The 14,396-nt window shown below is 41.7% G+C and overlaps 1 protein-coding gene across 1 annotated transcript in view; it reads left to right on the forward strand.

Annotated features, from left to right (window-relative positions):
• Positions 1 to 14,396, forward strand: part of LOC136877418 (cytochrome P450 6k1) — a 50,110-nt gene that overhangs the window by 14,082 nt on the left and 21,632 nt on the right. The window lies entirely within an intron of this gene.

The raw sequence follows: 14,396 nt of genomic DNA on the forward strand, positions 1-14,396 counted from the left end.
TCAATCTCGATTTCTTGTCTGACGTCACACGAACGAATGTGCTTGCACTTCCTGCACAAACGTCGCAACACAATGAATAATCCTGCGGTAAGATTTATGTTCTAAAAGAGCTCTTTGGCTAACTGGTTAGCATGCTAGCCTTGGCTCCAAGGATTCCCGGCCGATGTCAGTAATTTTATCCTTCATTGATTATTTCCTCGTGGCTCGGGGACAGGGTATTTGTGCCGTCTTCAACATTACATTTCATTCAAGGTATGGCCCCCTGTTCACACACACGAGGGTCACCCATCGCATCAGCTCAAAAGACCTGCACCAGTCCTCGCCGGAGGCTATATGCCGTTATTATTCCTAAGAACGTCCATGAAAATTTGCAGTACTTTATGAAGTTTGAGGATCGCCCAGATTGATAACCATATATTTATTACAAGTATTCATGAATTATTCACCACAAGAGAAGACAGGACGAAGACAGACGACGACATAATAATAATAATAATAATAATAATAATAATAATAATTGTTCCGAGGTATCTGTGGAACAGCAGAGGTGCAAGAAGGTGCGGGCTGGAATAGGTCTCAACTACCAAATTAAAGTTAATTTAAAACTTTAACAAAGGTTATATTTTCTTTTCAAAATCAACAAATGACAATAAATAACAAAAGTGTAACACGTACCAAGTAGCAAATCAACAAATTAAGAAATTATAGATTACAGTCGTTACAAGTTTTGGGCTTCGAGCCCCGTTTTATATTCCTTGAGCCCTCAGCTCACAACCACAAATTACCAAAGGGCAGAAAACCCCTTCATACCAAGGAGCACTTGCCCCTACTTACAATGTTAAGCCTCCTAGAGGCACGCAGAGATCAAATTAGGAAAGAGCAGTCCCGCTCTCAATTTTACAAGCCTATCAAAGGCCACAGCAAACTTCACTCCTAACTGCCCTCAAGGCACACATACAGTGAAACAGGGGTATCTTGTACCCAACCTACAGGGCGTTCACATGAAGAAAACAAAACACTGGGTTAATTAAATGGCCCGAAATACCAAATTGAAAGGAGGCGAAAACATGCACTCCTACACAAAGTTATTAAAACCTAAGAGGCACTAGGCCGATCATACAGGGGCTAATCCCAAGCTAGGGAGGTGAAACGTTTGAGAAAACTTTAATATTTTAAGGAAGAGAAAAAAACGGTTATGAGAACGTAGTCACCTCAATTTCCAAATGAAGGGGAGTTCGAGAGGGTAAAGCACTCTCTATCCCCGCTTTACAGCAAAAGAAATTTATATGTTTTACATAGACAGAAGAGAATTTACATTTTAAAAGGTAGGTTACATACTAAAGGTTTCGAACCTTCCCCGAGAGTTAAACTGCTGAGCTAGCAAGAACTGAAGATGTTAACCGGCCATTACCTTGTAGATGAACTGCTGCTTGAAGAAAGAGGCGCTTCCCGCCCCCTGCTACATATTCACACGCTAAGAGAGATGTTACTGAAGTGGAACCGAGACAAGAAAATCAGCAGTTTATATATCTTCGTGGAACATTCGAGACCTTTCAAGAATGAGTAGACACACCCCCTCACCTTTATTGGATAGCTTAGAGCAAGATATCTATGTCGGAGAAGACATACATAATTGGTTGGAAATAAATTAAAGAAATTTGGGATTGGCTCAATTCAAAACAGGCGGAAAGAAAGGATTTATATTGCCAACCCACAAACCACAGAACAAAATATAGTAAAAACAAAACTTATGAATTCGAAATTTCTTCAAGAAAGTTCATTCCTTCGCACCAGAGTGCGTAATCATAGTTTTTAGTAGAGACATCTGGTAGAGAACGTCCACACTTCTTGATCAGTTACCCACCAAACACATCAAAATTCACACAGAGCCATCTTCGGAGAAACTGGTGAGTTAATACAGTTTGTTAAAGTTCCGGCTTTTTCCTGTAGAGGAGTTTCAACTGGCGCAATATTCGAATTAGCGGCGTGGAGGTGTACCGCCCGGTGCAATAATGTTATTTGCTTTACGTCCCACTAACTACTTTTACAGTTTTTGAAGATGCCAAGGTGACGGAATTTTGTCCCGCAGGAGTTCTTTTACGTGCCAGTAAATCTACCGACACGAGGCGACGTATTTGGCACTTTCAAATACCACCGGACTGAGCCAGGATCGAACCTGCCAAGTTGGGGTCAGAAGGCAACGCCTCAACCGTCTGAGCCACTCAGCCCGACCAGATGACATGTAATCAGTTATATTTTAATGAGAGAACAGCCACCTTGAAATAGCAGTGGGCCGGCCATGTTGTTTGAAGGACAAACATGGTGTGGGGTGCATTCCAAGAGACCGAAAGAGGTCATGAGAAAGACAGTCGGAGCGATGGGACAGACATCGAGAAGATCGGTGTACATTTCACCTGGAGAGGACTGATTAGAGACCACATCATTGTTCTTCCTGTCACTTTTCCAGTTTCTTAGGGCTGGCTCTTCCTATGGATTTGGCCCAGTCTTGCGACCGCATGCTCTTCCTGGCGCCAGCCCTGTGTCCAGGCATGTGTTCCCTACGGTTTGTTTCTGTGATGTTTGGTAGCCTGGTGTCTTATGCGTAGATGTGTATTAGTAAACATAAACACAGTCCTCGACCTAGAGTTAAAATCTCCGACCCAGCTGGGTACCGAACCCAGGGCCCACTTAACCGAAGGCCACTACGCTGTCCATTCGACCAGAAAGCTGAACAAAAGGCCACAATATTCATTGACTTACCTAGCTGATAATGATGAAGTTACATCCTCAGTATTCCAAACGTGTTATTGTTTTCAAAACTGTCATTGCGTGTTTTCATTGTTTACCCATATACACAGAATTTTGTTTCAGAGAAGCAGTGTTATAATAATCTTGTGTTGCATTCCTTGTAAGCCAGGCGCTTCGTCAGAGGTGGATGGCATTGCCGTGTATTGAGGAGCTGCTTGTTATTGTGGTGGAAGATAGTACTTGTGTGTGGTGTAAGAATAGCAGGAATATTGGGACGGCACAGAGACCCAAGCCAAGAGAATTAACATTTCGTGATTAAAGTCCCTAGACCCGGCCAGGAATTGACTTCAACTCGTTCCTCGCTGTGGTGTAGCTCTTTTCAGGCACACCTCCATTGTGCATGCTTTCTTAATCACGTACCAGCCCTCCCGCCAGTCTTAAATCTATGGCAGTACCGGAAATCGAACCTAGACCTCCGAGGACGGCAGCTAATAACGTTAATCGTTACACTGCGAAGGTGGACATTTTAAGTTTGACCGCAGAGAGTTGCAGCCGCAGCTCCGAACGCTTAACGTTTGTGTCGCACCTTCTATTATTGTTGTAGTTATGAATTGAGTGTACATGCAAGCACAGAAATGGTGTCCCGACGTAAACAATCAACACTGCCCCACTCCAGTACTGGAAAGGAGGAGAGTGAGTGAAGGGGTAGTGTTGAAGGCCACTTCAGTACCGAAAAGAAGGGGAAGAGAGTGAACAGGTAGTGCTGAAGTCACAGTGTGTGTATTGCTGTACATCCTCCACAGTGCCCATTTCAATCACAACAGCCTTGTAGCGGGCTGTCTCCCTGTAGCAATGAGTTAAGCGAGGAGGTAGGGGGATACAATGCTTTGTTTATATCGGGACACCATTTCTGTGCTCGGGTGTACATGATTAACAGTGGCGGCCGGTGACAATTTGCCTGGTGATGGCTTTTAGTGACTGACATGGTCACACGTCGCACAAAATAAGTTCGCACTATCGAACCTGGTGTTTACGATATTAAGTTAACCAGTTATCTTATTCACATGATATACACACGCACAGGCTTATACTATGTAGACTATTAAATTTGTATTGACAATAGGCCTATTGCATTTCAAGTTATTATCTGAATTTAGCCCACCAGGAGAACATTTATGAAGGCCTGATTAAAATGTACGATAATTGAAATCCATGTGCCATCTATCAAATGTAACACTTTGTTATTTTTACATAATTTTCAATATTGGTATGGACCTACTTTCCGCTTAACTTTCAGTTTATCATTCTGTGATAAAGTAGAAAACGGACTCTTGAGAAGAGCACCTACCGAATTCATAATGTAAAATACGGTAGAAAAGCATACGAATCGCACTGCTGTGACAAGCAAGCTCTGTCTCACACATATGACTTCTCAGGCCCAGGTTTTACAGGCAAGGGCGCATGCCTGCCAACACTTTCTCGACAGGCCAGAGCCACTAGAAAGCGGAGATGCGGTGAGAGTCACTCAAGTGTGATCTGTTGCTGAGGAAAGCTATTACTGAAAAATTCTCCGCTGTGTGACAATGTCGTATGCATTTTAACTACAAATGTCTACTTTCTTTTCTTTTTTATGAATCTAGGAAGTGATATGTCACCGTGTCATGATCACTACAGCCGCCCTGTGATTAAAACTTTGTTCTTATTATAGACAGACGGAGTCACTTCTGATTATCGGTTCCATAGTCCTCAATTTTATCAGTATATCATATTGTACTAAGGTCATTAAAATATCACATTCTGGGATGAATTGCATTTAATTGACAGAGATAAAAGTGACACTTTACCAGATAGGACTTGTAAATATGTGCATTAGACTTCGTAACATTACACGGCATAATATTATTGCTTCGTAAAATAGCACTGACATTGACCGAGCTCTTATCAGCCATCAACAGTGTTCTTATCTCCGATGAAACTCACGGTTCATTTGTGTTGCCACCGATGGTCAGAGGAATTGCATGGATGATCACCTCTGCGGTATTAATAAGGAAGTAAGGAAAAAGAAACTACGATATCCTGGAGAAAGTTTTCATTGAAAATATATTTGCCGAGCTCGATAGCTGCAGTCGCTTAAGTGCGGCCAGTATCCAGTATTCGGGAGATAGTGGGTTTGAACCCCACTGTCAGAAGTCGTCGTGAAGATGGTTTTCCGTTGATTCCCATTTTCATGCCAGGCAAATGTTGGGGCTGTACCTTAATTAAGGTCACGGTCGCTTCCTAGCCACTCCTAGCCCATTCCTGTCCCATCGTCGCAATAAGACCTATCTGTGTTGGTGCGAAGTAAAGCATCTTGCAAAAAAATATATACAGTATTTATAAATTTGGTCTGACGCGAAACAACTCCAGGGGCGCTATGCTACGTGGCCCTGACATGTTAGACCAGTGGGGGGAAAATTATACTTATACACTATTTTAGTCGCCTGAGACTAGGAATTATTTTTAAAAATGCGCCAACTCAGTTGTCTTTTCAGCTAATTTTTTCGTTTAATTTCTTTAATTATTAAGAGTAATACTTAGCGGAAATACGCACAAAATGTCGTTCGTCGCGGCTAACCGACTTGTACAGCGCCACAGCAAGTAGTGGAGACCCGCGGAGCAACATGTAGCATGTACTGTGACGAGGGGGAGCAGGGGTATATTTTTGCCGCGGTCACCCGCCTGCCGCGCGCATTCGTCACTCTGGCAGTTTCACACAGTCAGTTCTGTCTAGTGTCAGTTACTTTGTTACTGTGTAGTCAAACACTAAATTAATTGTAAATTCTATAATCACGCCGTACTTCTATTTACTGTAATTGTAATACTTATGGAATTATTGTTCGTTTGGTGAAAGTTTTATTGTGTACTATTCGTATTATTATCGCACATAAGTTGGTAGACTGTCAGCATTTATGTCTCTACCTAAATTCGCTCAGAGAGCGTAAAAAACAATTTTATGGCTAAATTTTTCAATTTTGATGTCTACCCCTCTCCGCTTTTTCTTGTCTATACATTTTCGTACCCCACCCCACTTCTTATTCTCAATTGCCGCTACGGAGTGGATTTTGTCACTAACCAGGATATGTGTAGAACAATAGATAGGGACAGGTACTTATGGAGCTTGATTTCATCATTATTTGTAATATTTTTTAACAATTTGTTTCACGTCACACCGACACAGATAGGTCTTAAGGTGACGATGAGATAGGAAGGATCCAGGAGTGGGAAGGAAGCGGCCGCGACCTTAATTAAGGTACAGCCCCAGTATTTGCCTGGTGTGAAAATAGGGAAACCACGGAAAACCATGTTCAGGACTGCGGACAGTGGGGTTCGAACCCACTGTCTCCCGAATGCAACCCCGCAGATGTGCGCCCCTAACTGCACGGTCAACTCGTTCGGTATTTGTATTTTTTAAATTGATGTCACCGAAGATTATTGGAAAACCATACTTGATTCCCGATTCGTGTCAGGGTTCTAAGCAACGTTTAGGATGCCAGAGAGAGAGATTTTGGCCCTCTTCTTCTGAATTACGTTCCTGATAGAAATTGTGGAAAATGCAATTATCTGGGAACTCGAGTATTAACTCAGCATGAATATTACTTTCCACTACCATAAATTTATAATTCGCATTAAAGGTTCATTTTGATACTGACAAAGGCGCGCTATAATGAACAGAATAATGATTACTACTAATAATGGGTTTTATCGTCCCACTAACTAGTTTTACGGTTTTCAGAGACACCGAGGTCGAAATTTTGTCCCGCAGAAGTCCTTTTTTACGTTCGAGTAAATTTACCGACACGAGGCTGACGCGTTTGATCATCTTCAAATACTTCCGGACTGAGCCAGGATTGAACCAGCCAACTTGGGGTCGGAAGCCCAGCGCTTCACCCGTCTGAGCCACTCAGACCGGCAAATGATTTCGTGAACTACTGTAAATATTACACTTCAATGATATAATTTATTGATTTTATTTTACATTTTATGGCCTACATCGAACCACTCCAGTCAATAATACAAAGGATTTCTTGATTTCCTATCAGCCCAGTATTTTTTCATTCTGACAGATATGCCTTCCTTTGTTCTGTTGAAAATACCCTTCCATTAGACCTTTTATTGATCTTGCTCTATAGCCTGGAGTGTGTGTCTTTAAGAACCTTAATTTTTTGTTTTGTTTTTGAGATCCTCTATTTTTATTTGTAGTCCTTTAATATCCTCGTTAATTTCCGTGATCCATTTAATCATGGCCTTGCTATTCCATAATTTTTCAATTATTCTTCTGCTAATTCTGGTGTCAGGTGTTCTGATAAGATGTCCAGAGAATAATAATAATACCGAGCTCGATAGCTGCAGTCGCTTAAATGCGGCCAGTGTCCAGTATTCGGGAGATTAGTGGGTTCGAACTCCACTGTCGGCAGCCCTGATGCTGTTTCTCCGTGGTTTCCCATTTTCGCACCTGCTGTACCTTAATTAAGGCTACGACCGATTCCTTCCCGCTCCTGGCCCTTTCCTGTCCAATCGTCGCTATAAGATCTGTGTCGGTGCGACGTATAACAACTTGTTAAAAATACTACTACTACTACTACTACTACTAATAATAATAATAATAATAATAATAATAATAATAATAATAATAATAATAATAATAATAATAATAATAATAATAATATGCTAAGATCGTCATAAATCGATCATTGCCGATAGGCAACCGTATGGTAATAAACATTAGAACTGTTCACTTCCTTGAGATATTTATCTTGCAGTCTCCTCGTGTGCTGGCGTGTTCTTCATTTTATTGTGGTACTGTACGGTATACACTGAATATAGATAGGGTGTGTCTCATACTTAGCAATACACACAACACCCCCCGGCCATGAAGACGAAGCCATTTTTGTTGATTTGATTCCCAGCATACCTAGTAGCCTAGCGAGTAGCGTTAATTCTCGAATTCCATTGGTCAATTGTGTTAAAGACTTGGCAATTCTTTGACCGATTAGAACACGTTCTAATTCACTTTCAATCCTTTTGCAGACTTATCAAGTATTGCAAGCGATTTAAAAAACAAACTTAAGAAGAGTTGAAAATTCTCGTGTAGTCTTGAATTTAACTAAAGTTTCCGGTATAGTGTACAAAAGGCTATGCGTACTGCTTGAAGCAGGGTACGGCGCGTGGTATACCTCGTAAGCCGAAGGGCAAACGAAGCTACTACCTATTCAGAAACATTATATTCTACTTCAAGCTTCTCCTTTGGGCAAACCATTCGCTAAATTTAAAAACAAAGTCATGTTTTGCGAGCTGCGAACATTCGTCCCTACATCCCTTAAGGTCATTTACAATATAAGAACTGCTACTTTTCATTGTGGAATTGCTTATCATAATCAAGATATTCGTTCAACCGCAGGTACATGTTGGATCTACACTCGTAAGTACGAACGAAATCGTATGTAGACTAATTCGACGCAGGTCAAAACGGTTGAAGACTGGCTTGCGACAGAAATTATTGCCTTGAAAACTGCGACGTTTTTGTCAAAATGTATGATCCTGTCAGCAAGTGCTTCCGGCGATCAGTTGAATGTTTGCTAGTTTTCTTTGTGTGCGTGAATGTGTGTGTGCACGCGCTTATTGCACTATTTGCGCTTCATGTGCTGCTTTTTAATTATTGTAATATTTTCATGAGGAAATTATTTAAACAGAAGTCTAGTAGTGTTACGAATTTTATTTATTAACACATTTTCGTTTCCCGCTAGTCTACACATTATTATTATTATTATTATTATTATTATTATTATTATTATTATTATTATTATTATTATTATTATTATTATTATTATTATTATTATTCCTGGCGTTTTGTCCAATTTTCCGCGGGTGGGAAATTTTATTTTAGTCTGGATTCCCTTCCTGACACCAACGCTATGCGGAGGAATGTAATCACTATAGGGTATCTTTGTGGTGGTTGATAGTGTGGTGCTTTGTTGTGTGTAGATGAAGAGAAGTGTAATGAGACGACACAAACACCCAGTCCCGGAACCAGAGGAACTAACCATACGCGGTTAAAATCCTAAATAAATAATGCCGGGCTGAGTGGCTCAGACGGGTGAGGCGCTGGCCTTCTAACCCCAAGATGACAGGTTCGATCCTGGCTCAGTCCGGTGGTATTTGAAGGAGCTCAAATACGTCAGCCTCGTGTCGGTACATTTACTGGCACGTAAAAGACTCCTGCGTGACTAAATTCTGACACCTAGGCATCACTGAAATTCGTAAAGCCAATCATATTATTGTTACAATCCTAAATGCATCTCAGCAACATGTGTGCATCTTGAAGAATAAATTCAATTTAAACTTGACTACATTAAAGCCAGAGGAGCTGCCTAAGTGATGCGATAAGGCGTGCTCGGTTCACCTGAAAGGAAATGGTTCGAAGTCTAAAATTTTATAGAAATTATTTCCACTGCTGGAGAGGCACATGACCCTGAGCTACACGCAGTCTACACAAAAGTTGTCATGTTAATTCCTGGGAGCAAAGGTTGTCTAGCGTACAACTAACCACTCTATTCCACTTAGTGTCGAGTTTACCTTCTTCTCCACCAAGGGCCCTTTCATAGCTCTTACGAAGAAGGCTTTATTATGCCTACAATAATGCTAGGAATCCACCTACAGCATGAGTTATAAGGGCTGGAAAATCACATAACAAATCCTTTAATTTACAACTTTCACAGGAATATTTTCAAAAATAAAATGAAACAATTGTCCTTAATATTCCATCAAACCAAAACAAACCAAGCACTTTGCCACAACAGCTCCGAAGGCGTCGGCCTACTTAGCGACCGCTGCTCAGCACGAAGGCCTGCAGTTAACGAGGTGCACATGGTCAGCACGACCAATCCTCTCGGACGTTATTCTTGGTTTTCTAGACCAGGGCCGCTATCTCACCGTCAGATAGCTCCTCAATTGTAATCACGTAGACTGCGTAGATATCGAACCATTCCTCAGATCCAAGTAAAAATCCCTGAACTGGCCGAGAATCCAGCCCCCTCTGGCTAAGAGGCAGGCACGCTACCCCTACACCGCGGGGCCGGCTTTATTATTTCATAACTCTATCTTACAACTTTTAGTTACAATTCACACGTACGTAATTAATCATTTATAATGAACTAATATTTTCCTAAACATAAGGTAGATACAAAAATAACATGCATGTACATATTTAATTTTCTTAACATATCATCATTTACTTTGCAATAATTGAGAAGAAGTCTAAATGTGGTGAGCTATCTGAACTAATATATTACACAAAAATAATTGGACTCTTTTATATATTCATACCTCCATGACATGCAAGCACACTGAAATGAAAACAGACACTCACTAAAAACAGACACTCAATGAAAACAGATACTCAATGAAAACAAACCATATTCTTTGCAACAATTAAGAATTCTTTGAACGCTCAGTACTCGACGCCATTTCACAACGTGTCATGAACAAAGTGGTCCCTTGTCCACACCAACATTACTTCGTGGTAATTAAGCGTTTTAATCAGAAGAATCGCCACCCTTCACATGGATAATACCTTCACAACGCTTTCTCATGATTCTGAAAAGGCGCTGCATGTTGAGGCAGACGTCTTCTTTCCTCCTAAACGACGCCCACTTTCAAGGGTTTGCAGTGTCTTTGGTAGTCCCACAGGCGACCATTTCAACGATAATATGCGAAATAGGGATTATCCGAGAACAGCGCAGAGCTGCAGAGTCTTAGCTGATGATTTCTAGCAAAGTGCATTCTCTTGCCACGATGTCGTCCGTCCAGTGCAGGTTCTTGAGAGGGTCATCGGGATCTTAAATTGGCCTCCTGAAGGCTGTTTATGACTCTTTGGCCACTAACTCGTACTCCAAAAACCTGCTGTAGGTCCACCTGTAGTACTCGTACTGTAACCTGACGGTTTCGGAGAGCTAGTTGACGCACACAACGATCCTGTTCTGGGGTTGTTTTCCTTTGGCGGCTCACAGATACGAATCGTATTCTTAGCAACCTCTAAAATTTTAGTAACGGACCTCTGCAAGTAACCTTCTTGAAGTAGTGCAAGTGCATGAGTGGCTACATTCGACACGACAACTGCTTCTCCCCGTCGCCTAAGTTCGTCTACACGATCAGCCATGACTTACACACAAACCAACCTTCGCACACACTGTATTTAGAAACACCAGTACCTACCAAACATCCCAATGACAGAGGAGCCTTCTGTTATGTAAACAGGGCATGTTATTGTTGTAATCGTCCAATATTCACCCCGCTTGCATTCGTACAATGTAGTTAGAAATATCTAAAAAACCAAACCAAACCCCATGGCACTACAGCCCTTGAAGGGCCTTGGCCTACCAAGCGACCGCTGCTCAGCCCGAAGGCCTGTAGATTACGAGGTGTCGTGTGGTCAGCACGACGAATCCTGTCGGCCGTTATTCTTGGCTTTCTAGACCGGGGCCGCTATCTCACCGTCAGATAGCTCCTCAATTCTAATAACGTATGCTGAGTGGACCTCGAACCAGCCCTCAGGTTCAGGTAAAAATCCCTGACCTGGCCGGGAATCGAACCCGGGGCCTCCGGGTAAGAGGCAGGGACGCTACCCCTACACCACGGGGCCGGCAGAAATATCTAAAGACGTAACAAATTTATTTTCGTGCAGTGTATTATAAAGAAAATAAGTTTTTGAGATTGTCTGTACGTCGGGGCTAATCTCCGGGAACCACTCAACCGATTCCATCAGTAATCTTATTTTTTTCAGTATTGTCATATCTATCATCATGCCACATTATCATAGGAGCAGACAGTCTTTCTTAAATAGAGCAAATTGCGAAATATTGTGCTCCCGGGGCCCCTGAAATGTGAATAAACTACCTCAACATTTAGTCCTATTAAAAATAAAGAAGTCAAAGGAAACGTACGTTAAGGTTAGGGGTACAACAGCGTTGAGTTGCAAAGCACGCCAGTGTGTCCATGGAAGCGTAAAGCGGTCGTTTTTCCGAAGGCCCGTACGACCAACTGCATCGCGCTCTGCAACGTACGTCGGAGTTTCGAGTTTTGCGGAAATATTAATTGTATAGCCAAGTGTTAATACGTGTTTATAAGACTAGTACAATAAATAAAAAATATTACTTTGTTTCGTGTGATGGAGGGAGTCATTAAACGAATGATAATTAACACGTCACTTCTAAATAATTGTTCAGAATGTAAATACCCTACATTATATCACAAAATAATAGAATAATTGTATTTACTTTAATGCATCTCCCCTGGCGCATTTCCACAGCTCGCATTCGTATTTTTACACATTAGACAGTTCTTTATAACTTCTTCCTGGCCTTTTCCCAACTACGTGGGGTCTGATTTTAGGTCCGATTGCCTTTCCTGACACCAACCCTCTTTGGAGCGATGTATTCACTATTGTGTGTTTCTGTATTGTTTATTAGTGTAATGTGATATGTTGTGTGTAAATTAATGTCTATCAAGACGAACATAAACACCTAGTCCCCGAGCTGGCAGAATTATTCCCGGTAATGGCTACGAATACATCTTTCGCTCTTGTTTATTTATTTATTTATTTATTTATTTATTTATTTATTTATTTATTTATTTATTACAATTTGCTTTACGTCGCACTGACACGGATAGGTCTTACATCTACAATGAGATGGAAAGTGGGAAGGAAACGGCCGTGGCCTTAATTAAGGTAGAGCCCCAGCATTTCTCTGGTGTGAAAATGGGAAACCACGTAAAACCATCATCAGGACTTCGACAGTGGGGTTTGAATCTATTATATCCCGAATGCAAGTTCACAGATGCGCGACCCTAACCGCACGGCGAACTTACTCGGTCCGTTCGCTCTTAACATGGTGTGAACCTTCTTGAACGATTATTTCCCTTAACCATTCGCAAGAAAATGTAAGATAGCGAAACAAACTGTACGACACCAGACATGGTAAACATTCATAAAGCAACGTTCGTCTGACCAGATACCCAACGCCCGTTGAAAAGGACATACGACTGCTGAACGTATATTCAACCCTCGTGTGGCTCCCGACCTAAAAGCGAACACGTGCCTCATCCATTAGAAGTGCAGGATCTAAAACAATTCATGTTCCATGGCTACGGTCTTAGACACGCTCATTTATGTATAGAGGCTGGGGACAGATGATGATGATGATGATGATGAAGATGAAGATGATGATGATGATGATGATGATGGTGATGATGATGATAATCGTATGGACTCAGCGTCCGACTCATTGGCGAATGGTGAGCGTTGAGGCCTTCGGTTCAGAGGGTCACGGGCTCGATTCCTGGCCGGGTCGTGGATTTTAATCGCCACTGGTTAATTCTCCTGGCTCGGAGACTGGGTGTTTGTGTTTGACCCAACACTTTTCGCTTCAAATTCAGATAACACATCACACTAGCAACCACCACAGGAACACGCAACACGCAATAGTGATTACATCCCTCTACTGTATATATTGTTGGCGTCAGGAAGGGCATGCTGCCATAAAACAGGGTCAAATCCACATGTGCGACTCAGTTCGCACACCCGCGACCACACGGGTGTTGAAAAAGCAGTATAAAAAGAAAGAAAATAAAGTATGTTCTCAGCTACCGTGTGCAGACATTTTAATGTTTACGCCATCTGGTTGCCTGCTCGTCAATTTCGACGTTCCGTTTTACTCTAGGTCTACTAGATGGCAGGTAAAACCGAATCTCTCTTGGGCGTCTTTGGCTCAGTTTTAATTAATTTTGTCGAGTAAACACGAAATGGTTCGTCAGGGATCCTTTACTGTACATGCCAACATCGTACGTCATGGAGTGTCGCGTGCACTCTTTCCGCCTTTCAAAATCTCACTACCTCTGCCGGGTTTGAACCCACCATCTTGGGATCGGGACGCCGACACTCTACAACTGAACTTCTGAGGCAGCTAGGAGACAGACGAAATGTGACAGGTTAATCAGAGTTGAGTTATCATTCGACAGTTGTTACTGACATTGTTCAAACCCGATTTGTAGTTAAACCGCGGGCACCGCTTGATCTTAAATGCCGTAAATGAGTGGAGGGGCATTATGATAATTTACATTTGTTAGAATTTGAAGCATATTATTATAACCTGACGTGTAAGGTTAATGTGGAATGTGGGTCCTCTAAACTACTCAGGTGGAGGTAGTGGTCTTTATTATTTTAAGACGAAGTACAACTAGACCACCATACTCTATATAACACTAATCAGAGAGAATAAATGGAAGGGACGCGACACTTCGAAAAATGAAGGTATAGCCCGAAAGAAAGACAAAGGCCAAGAAGTGCATGAAGATGAAAGACTCCCTAGGCCTCGAATACTCTAATACCGTCAGGGTCGGAAAAGAACAAGAATTGATAAATTCATAAGGGCTTTTTAATAAAGGTGTACAAGCTCACACGGTTAACAAAGCTTGTTAGCGCTCGCCCATTTAACATCCGTGCTTTCATGTTAAGTTCTATACAACGGATGTACATTGTAAATAACTATTACAGTCCTCAGAAACAAGAAGTTATTTGCCCTGTCTCGTGAACAAAAATATTTTCATTGGATTGG

The sequence above is a fragment of the Anabrus simplex genome, chromosome 7, assembly GCF_040414725.1.
Source record: "Anabrus simplex isolate iqAnaSimp1 chromosome 7, ASM4041472v1, whole genome shotgun sequence".
Taxonomy (NCBI): domain Eukaryota; kingdom Metazoa; phylum Arthropoda; class Insecta; order Orthoptera; family Tettigoniidae; genus Anabrus; species Anabrus simplex.